This window comes from Alligator sinensis, unplaced genomic scaffold (genome assembly GCF_000455745.1).
Source record: "Alligator sinensis unplaced genomic scaffold, ASM45574v1 scaffold706_1, whole genome shotgun sequence".
Classification (NCBI taxonomy): Eukaryota; Metazoa; Chordata; order Crocodylia; family Alligatoridae; genus Alligator; species Alligator sinensis.
In genome coordinates this window covers 258,951-266,402 of record NW_005842683.1, presented here as the reverse complement: position 1 = coordinate 266,402, position 7,452 = coordinate 258,951, and positions in this window count along the sequence as shown.

The window sequence follows — 7,452 nt, the reverse complement described above, 5'->3', positions numbered from 1 at the left end:
GAAAGTCAGCCTGTGAGTTTTGGGGGCAGCAGCCCAGCAGCTCCCCTCCACTGCTCCACTCCCTGTGCCATCCTCCACTCCTCTCTCCCTCCTCTCAGACCCCATTCACCCCCTTTCCTTTCCTCCCCGGTCTCTCTTTTCTCACTCACCTGGTGCCCTATCAGGCCAGGGCAATTGAGTCCTGGATGACAGCTGCTGCACCTGGGAGTAGCGTCTCCTGGGATACTGGAGTGCCATAAATTGGTGGTGAAAAGTGCTCTTACCATGGTCTGATTGTAACATGTAATCTCACATATACACAGTTACTGGAAGTAAGATAATTCCACACCTAGAAACCATTTGGATGCCTAAAACAAGGAATGGGATCTGATTCCTGACTTGTTCAAAAGACTACAAAACAGTAAAACCTTACTCCATCTCTGGGCAATCTCTTATAATCCACCCTCCTCGGCATGAAAGATTTGCATTGTTTCCTCTTCCAAATTTGCTGACATACCTGCCAATCCATTGGATCTTTCTATGTTTACGTCTACTAGAGGTATAGACCTGCATGTATGAGGGAACTGTATTTTCTACCAACAGTGGCAATGGAACCCTACATGTCTTCTAAAAAGTTCAAAGCACTTCTGGTTGTGAATGATGAAACTGCTTTCTATGACTCTCATCTTGTGAGTCTTAATCATTGGCAGGCCATTTCCTTTACAGTTAGTAGATCAGAAACAGTGATCAGAGAAAGGAAGGAAAGTATTAATGTTGTCTGATGTTATAAAATTACAGTGTTTACAAGTATGGACACCGTGATCTATTACTCTCCCTGAACAACATGGGCGCATCCAGACGAGCATGCACGTGCCTCTTGCCACATCTCAAACCCATTTGAGACACAGTTAAAGGCATGTGCGAGAGTGAAAAAAATGTTCCCCATGCTGCAAACTTGCATCACAGGGACAAAATTAGACCCCTGGATATCCAGGGGATTAAAAAAAAACAAAAAACAAAAAAAACCCCACACTCCGGAGAACAGCGGGGCAAGGCACGGTCCCATACCATGGCTGGAGCAAACACAGGAATCAGTCCTCCAGAATAGATGTTCTGGATTCAGCCACAGCACCTCTGTGGTGCTCCTGCTACCCCCGGCACTGTCCAAGGTAAGTTAGGGAATGGGGTGGGGAGGGTTTGTGGGTGGGCATGAGTGTGTGACAAATGGCAGGTGGATGGCGGTTGGGTGTTGGGAGTCGAGAGATGTCCTAGTGGGTGGGGACGTGAAGGGGCTAGAGCAGGGTCTGCCACATGCCTGCCCCCCAGCACTGGCAGCAGCAGGCAGCGTGTCTCTGCTGCAGGCACAGTGGGCAGTGTCACAGTGCTGTGTGACCCGGGCTCCTACATGCTGAAAGGACCCAGCCTGGCCCACTAATGCACAGCCTTGGATGGGCTGGGCTGGGCCAGGTCCATTCAGCATGTTGGAGCCTGAGTCACACAGAGCCGTGTCACTGCCCTCCTATGCCTGCAGCAGAGCCACAGCGATGCTGCCTGCTGCTGCCAGTGCCAGAGGGGGCCGGCAGGGGGGGGCAGGGGAGCAGGCATGTAGCAGGGCCACAGGGTGGTGAAGGGGTGTGGCAGGTCAAGTGGCCAGAGCTAGTGACAGAAGCAGGACCCGATCCAGCCCAGCATGACCCAACACCACAAGACTCACTAGTCTGGCTTTGCACCAGAGCAGGTCACACAGCTTCTGTGCAAAGTACAGCAACTACGCGGCCTGGGCCAGATAAGGCCAGCAGGAAACATTTTCCATGAGGCTCAGGCACCTGAGCCTCATGGAAAATGTGCCCTGCTGGCCTGGAGTGCGCAGTTGCTGTGCCTTTGTATAAGAACCGCACGACCCACTCCAGTGCAAAGCCAGACTACTGAGTCACACAACACCGGGCTGGGTCCTGCCACACGCTGCCTCCCTACCTTCACAGTGGGACAGGCAGTGCTGCTACCAGAACCCAGACCTGGCATGGCATGGCACGGCACACACGGACTGTGCGCTGATCCACACCAGGTCCTGCTGGCACCGGGGCCATTCATGCTGCCAGGCCGGCCCGCTCCCATGGCGGCAAGACCCAGCACAGCTTGGTGCATAGTCCCTGTATGCTGTGTTGGATCCTAGTGCCATGAAACTAGCCCTGTCTGGCTGTGTTAGAGGTCCCAGTGCCTGCAGGACCCAGCACAGCTAGGTGTGTGGTCCACGCCACACCCTGCTGACGCACTCCCTGCCAGCACACAGTCCCTGCTGTGAAGTAAGTTATGAGCCCTGTGCAGGGGAGGGGGGCTGTGGCCCTGCACTGTGGGGAGCAGGGTGGCTGCACACTGTAGGGACCAGTGGACCCACTCCTCCTAAGCAGCCCCCCCCACAAGGTCCCCCCACACCCACAGTTCCCCCCCACAATCACTCCATGCCCACCCACAGACCAATCCACATCCCTCCACAGCCACCCACCTTCCCCCAGAGCCCTTCCCAGCCCCTTCCTGCAAACCCCACATCCCCCCATCACACACTCGTCATTTGCGGAGAAAATGAAATGCACACATATGGAAGTTTAGAATTAATTTTATGATGATGTTAGAGATACTGGTAGGCTTCTAAATTGTGTTAATATTGTAAATATACCAACAAAGCATTGTCTAACAGGGGTGCATGTGTCTTTTGTTCCAATTGTGGAAGAACATGGATTTTGGGGTATTTTAAAAAATGGATTTGAGTCCTGCTGGCACAAAGGGTAGTGTCCCAAGATACCAGTTGCCCAGGCCCCAGAAGCTGCTGTCTACTTTTATCTCCCAAAGGTCATGGGCCTTAAGGCCCACCTAGTTACCTAATAAGCTCCCCTGCTGTGTGGGGCCAAAGTTTGAAGGATACAACTAATGTAATTTTTTTTTCTTTTTGTGGGACAGCTAAAGAAGAAAAGGCTAGGAATTATGTAGGGGGTTATAGGTTCAAAATGTGAAAAGAAGTTCACCAGAAGGGGGACACCTAGCAGAGCCCACTGGGTCACACCTCAAAAAGCAGCCAATGAACCGATGGACACCACCCACTGGTGCTCTGCCCAGAAATGGGAGAGCAAAGTGGCCCCACAGTCTCCAGGCCCCTTCCCAGCCAGAACCTCCTTCCTGGTCAAATACAGGGCCCATTTGGCCAGGGCCAGGAGGATGTTGACCAGAAGGTCCTGGGACTTGGTTGGGCAGTGGATGGGTTGACCAAAAACAAAAAGGTGGGGCGTGAAATTCATCCGGAACATCAAGGAGTCCACATACACACCCATGGCGATGGCTCCATGGAGGAGCCACCAGCTGAGGTCCCCAGTGGCTTGTGGGATGAGGGAGGAGTACAGACTCAGCCCCTGGGGTACCCCAACCATGCCCCCACCAAGCAGGACACACTACTTGGTGTCTCGGTGGAATGGGATGGTAGCATGATGGATAGCACAGTGCACAAGTATGTAGAGGTGGTGGCAATGGACGGTGGAAAAGCAGACTGGTCTGGTGTCCTCCAGGAAGCTCAGGTGGTGGAGCAGGAAGTGCCATGAAGTCAGATGAGGCACCAGCCCCACAACAAATTCGGGTGGGCTCAAGGACATGGGGGGGGAGGGGGGGAGTCACCACCACGCAGGACCTGGTCAAGAAAGGCAAGGGCGTTGGGAGGTATAGGAGATTTCACCTCCTGGACCAGACAGCAGGTTGCACATGTCATGGGTAGACCCATGTGCTGTACCAGCACAGCGGGGTCCACCCACTCCTGTGTATCATAGTCCAGGATGTCTCTAATATGGGTGACACCAGCCAGGATCATCCTCTGTCACAACCAGGGTGCCTCTACCATCAGCACCTCCAGCTGGGAGTTCCAGCGGAGGGGCTTGAAGACCAGGTAGGCAGGGGCCCTGGAGGCGGAGACCAGCCTCCAGGCCTGGAGGAGGTCCTGGTAGAAATTTGGCAGCCCTCACAGGTCCTGCAGGGAGAAGTCCCACAGGTTGAGGAGCTACCAGTTGTATCGGAGCCCCCAGGGTGCACTTTCCTCCACACTTCTAAGGGGCCCCATGCTGCTTGGTCACTTACACCATATAGCAGTTGCTCCCGGGCCTGAAGGCAGAATGCCAAGACCTGGCTGCACAGGCTAACCAGGCCCTGGCCGCATTCCCACAAGTGGAGCCTCAGGACCTCTGCAGCGACCCATCCTGTGCCCCCTGAGGTCCTGGTGGGACTCCAGAGATGGGCACAGGTTTTGCTTGTCCACAGCTTGAGGGGTAATTTCCCCCAAACCCCTGCACTGATCTTCTTGAAACTTGGCAGGCTTCATGATCTCTGCAGAGTCTACCATCCCTGAAAATGTCATCCAAATCAAACAAAAAAACAAATGTATAGATATTTAATTGATTCCCCCATTATACCCTATGGCCAGATCTCCAAGGTGGCTCTGAAGCTTTGGAGCCACTTCGGCTGGATCAAGGCGAAAACCCAGTCCAGAGCTCTAAATTGGATCACTGCCATTCAAAGTGGCTGGATATGATTACTGCTGACTCGCACAGGCCTCGGGGTCTCCTGTCATCGGGGTCTCCTGCAAGAATATCATGTGGTACCCCCCCCGCTGAAGGAAGGAGAGCACCCGGCACCTCCGGAGACCCTTCCTGCAGCCGTTGACATTGAGGGTCACAATCTGAAATGACCTCATGTCTGGGGGGTGGAGTAGATGGTTCAGAAGGAGCCATGCACATCTCAAAGCCCAGTGTGGGGCCCACCGGTTCACATAGCACCCTTTCATACATTTAGAGGGCATCTATGAAACTGCAGGCCCGCCTATGTATCTGGGCATTGCAGCTTTTGGGCCCCTCACCTTCCAGTGCCAGTGCCCTCACAGTGGCGAGGACACTGTCAAAATCTCCCCAGCAGTCCAAGGGTAGCTGTACCTTGCTGGCAGACCAGCAGGTGTAGTCACTGTCAAGAAATGCAAGTAGCTTATCCCTGGGGACAGCTGGGACCAAGAGTTCTGCAGGCTCCATGGAGCCTGCTAGTTCTCAGTTGTCCTCCTCCTGGTCCTGGAGCTCAGAGGGCTCCTTTGGTACCATCCAAACCCTTCAGTCCACTAAGACCCTAGACTCTGGTTGGATTGGGAGACCTCTGCAGCCCCCTGGGACAGGAGTGGGGCTGGGGCTCCTTTACAAAGTGGTGGAGTAGAGCTGGAGCCCTGGAGGTTGTGTACAGGTTGCCCGATGAGATTGGCCTATTGATTAGGGGACCTGACTGCAACCCCCTCTGGTGCAGGACTATGGGGCAGGCTGGAGGTGAGGTTTTCCTGGGAGGGGGAGGTAAGAGACCCACCAGGCACCAGGGCGGCTCTGGAATCTGCCTCAAGGTCCTGGGAAAGGGGACTTCCTCCCTCAGGACTCACAAGGGTGAGCCCCAGGGCCTCTGTGTCCCCCAGAGCAGAGGGAGGAGGCTTTGATGTCAGACCTTCCTTTGGGTAGGCCTCAGCTTCAGCACCCATGGTTTCAGGGGATAGGCCCTGGTCAGCAGAATGAGGGGCTTCCTCCATCAGTTCCTGTTCAAGACTACCTAGCAGCCCCAAAATCTCCTCCATGGGGGATCACCCGTTTGATCTTTCCTGGGGGTGGGATTTCAGGCACAGCTCGGGAGGCCCCTAGAGGCTGGGCTTCTCCTTCCCCCCCATGTGGTGGTCTTGGGATGGGAAGGAGTCCTCCACAGAGGGCTGCGACTGTGCCCAGGCCTTCCTCTTGCCCTTACGCCCAGAGGGGACCTGCACCTACTCAGCAATGGGGTGGCCCTCAGGTGGGCAGTCTCCAGCAATAGAAGGTTAGGGTTGGGGGGGCAGTTATGACAGGGGTATGACTAGGGGCAAGTGGGCCCTGCCCTCTCTCTCCCCCTCAATTGCTGGTGCCCTCCCTGGGACTCTGCTAAACTTGGTCGGAGGGTCAGGGTCCCTTGAGCTCATGGGAGGCAGGGCTTGTAGTTGTGGCTGGGACACCAGGGGGGCCTAAGGGGGTTGGAGCACTGGTGGTTGGGGCACTCCTCTTTCTAATGGGACTCACAGATGCCCTCCCTGCCTGGCCCATGGGGCACTCATGATGCAAGTGCCCAAGGGCACGGCACTGGAAGCACCACAGATCTCCCATTTATAGAAAATCCTCACCAGGGCCCCCTGATAAGGAACTATCAGGCACCCCTCAGCCTCCAGCTGTGCTCCCACCACAAGCTGGATCATGACCTGGTGACAGAAAGAGCGCACATGGTGGAGGCCAGGATCTTGGCACCCCAGTGAGAGGGACATCACCAGGGAGATAACACTTCCCAGGGCTTGGAGCTGGAGGAGCAGGGCCCAATTTGGGGGGGGTATAGGGAAGGGATGGAGCTGAGGAACACCGTGGTCCCCAGCTCTTCAAGAGACTTAAGGGGGACGTACTTGCCCTCCATCACAAGCCACCTCTCCACTGTCTTTTGTGCAGCAGCCTCCAAGGCAAGGAAAAAGACCCCCTAGCCATGAAAGTGGGAGGCTTCCACAATCTTGGGGGCCCCCCACTACCCAAGCCAGGGCCTGCACTCAGGTCTCAAAGTGCAGGATCTCCCACTTGGGACAGTTGGCACTTCACCCCATGCCAGTGGGTGAGTGCTGGAAAGGGGGCCCTGCTGCCCGAGCCAGAAGGGCCAGCAGTGGAGGGTCCAGGCCCCCCAGCCTCATGTATCCCCAAAGCTGCCTGTGCATAGCTATGGTTCCCCCCCCCCCCGGGGGGGGGGGGGCACATTGGTGGGGCCAGAACTAGTGCCAGGGACAAGATGAGTGGGCATGCTGGCTGGTGTAGTGCACCTGATCCCCTGAGGTGCTGGTGGTTTAGGCTTGTGGGCAGCTGTGGAGGAGGCTAAAGGGGGGCCCTTCCCATTGCCCTTGCCCTTGGTCACCAGTGATGGAAGAGGGGGCTTGGGAACCCCTCTGGGAGGGGGGGCCTAGCCAGGGTCAATGTCCTGGTGGCTCCCTACCGGAGTCCCGCCTGCCCCTGCAGTAGTGGTTTCAGGCTTCTGTAACCCCAGAGAAGGTTGGTTGGATTCTGCCTCTGGGGTGGAGGCTGCAGGGGCATGTATCCCCTTGGGGGCCTTGGCTGGGATCAGCCCTCATCATTGAGGCTGCAGGAAGCTCTGTGATGGCATCTGCTCCCCCAAGAAGGTTCTTGCCCTGCCATTGTTTCACATGAGGGTAGGGAAGACAATAAAGAAAATCAGAATATCCTGCAGTGCTGATGAACCTAGTAGGGGCAGGCTGGGGTTGTGGGGCAGAAAGGGGATAGGGAGGAAAGGGGCTGAAGCTCACTGAGCCACAGCCCCACAGATAAAAATCCAGGAGGCCTATGCTTTGGGGGGGGGGGGGGGGAAAAAAAAAAAAAAAAAACAAAAAAACCACACACAAGGGGG